This window comes from Gossypium hirsutum, chromosome A02, assembly GCF_007990345.1.
Source record: "Gossypium hirsutum isolate 1008001.06 chromosome A02, Gossypium_hirsutum_v2.1, whole genome shotgun sequence".
In the NCBI taxonomy this organism is placed as follows: domain Eukaryota; kingdom Viridiplantae; phylum Streptophyta; class Magnoliopsida; order Malvales; family Malvaceae; genus Gossypium; species Gossypium hirsutum.
The window spans coordinates 82,822,139-82,824,138 of record NC_053425.1 but is presented as its reverse complement, the minus strand read 5'-3'; positions in this window follow the sequence as shown (position 1 = coordinate 82,824,138).

The following is a 2,000-nucleotide window of genomic DNA, read 5'->3' as shown; positions in this document are numbered from 1 at the left end:
TTAGTTTCACACGGCCAAGACACACGTCCATGTGCTTAGCCCGTGTGGATTTATTTTCAATTCGAATCTAATGCAGTTTTCACATGGCCAGGACACATGCCTGTATGCTGTTGTCTTGTGCCTCGCATGGCTGAGACGCTAGTGTCTCTGCCCGTGTGGCTATTACTGGCATTCTGTTTACAACATTTTAGGTGCAGGGGACACACGGCCTAATCACATGCCCGTGTATAAGCCGTGTGTCTCACACGGTCTGATCACACGTCGTATGCTAGGCCATGTGGACTCAAAAATAAGCCTTTCAATTCAAGTTTAACAACCCTACAAACCTTGATTAACAAGTAACTTAAAATGCAATCTTTCAATCAATCCAAAACATGATTAAATACATTTAAACATATCAAAATTGTCATTATAACGATCTAACTTATGTATGTTCATAGATATCTAACATAAATTTTCTAAACAATTTATTTAGATACCATCCAAAATCAATTCAAACTAAACCATGAAAATGACCATATTATAAGACATATGTTTGTATTATACACCATTAATATTCACATCTCAAAATGACATCAAATGACAACCTAGGTACATGCCATTTTTAAAAGAGAAAATACATCACCACGTATTTGAGTTCGGGATCGCTTGGATGCTGAGTCGTTAGTTACTTTCATACCTAACCTGTGCACAGAAACAAACCGTACGCTGAGTATACACTCAGTGGTATTTCTATAAACCAACACTTAAATCAACTATTAACTCAAATGTATTTAAACTATAAAATTTCAATTTTTATAGAAATAACTATATTCACCACTCATTCTCAAAGAAATATTCAATTCAATTCAAAATCAATCAATAAAACTTAGTTAATCAGTACAATAATACAGTCATTTAGTTATTCAGTACAGTAGTTTACCCCTATTAACATAACTCAGACCTAGACGGATACACGGATCCAACCAACACACCAGTACGGCGCTTAGTGCCTCATCGGCTTTGCTAAAGTAAACAGTAACAGTACGGTATTCACTACCTCATCGGATTAAACTGAAGCAACAGTAACAGTACGACACTTAAAGTGCCTCGTCGACTCGAGGTCGAAGTATCCTTGAACACTTCCAATCCTATGGCATGCCAACTATATCCGACTTAGCCCGATACTATTAAGAGGGTATTCAATTCACTTTCAATTTTCAGATAACAGTCAATTCACACTTCGATTCAATATTCACAAATTATTTCAATCCAATACAAAAATATCAATTCTTACCTCATTCTCACTCACCATACACATTAAATAATAAAGCGACAATTAACTATTAAGTTCAGTTTATAGAAATACAAACTATAATTCTCGGATTACCTTTCGTCAACCTTCTCTTTTCCTTTCTTTGTCGATGTCTCTTATACTACGTTGGCTACGAAAATTAAACAATTTACACTATTAATACAACATTAATTCACAATAAATAATTGAATTTCTAATTTAATTCAAACCTAAATTCCAATTTGATCCTAATTAACTCATTTACTTTTATCCCTCAATTCATACTTCATTTCTATTCAATTTCCTATCATATTCATCCTAACCATCAAATATTCATGGTAAAACCCTAATCTCAAGTTTCTTTCAATTTAGTCCCTTAAACACAAAACTTATATCTTCTTTTACAATTTAATCCCTTAATCAATTCTAACTTGATATTCATCAATTAAATCCCTAATTCAACAATTTGTTCAACATTAACCATGCTTAAAAAACTATAAACCTCTAAAACCTCAATTTTATTTCAACAAAACTTTATTTTAGGACTTTTAAAACATCAAAATTAAAAACAAAGGGACTTAATTGACTTACCAAATTAAGCTTCAAAGCCTAAAACCTCAATTTTCCCTTTTCTTTTTCTTTCCTTCTTTCTTTCTCCCTTTTCGTTTCTGTAACAGCCTGGTTTAGACCCTAGTCAGAGCAGTGGTTTCGAGACCATGAATCTGAG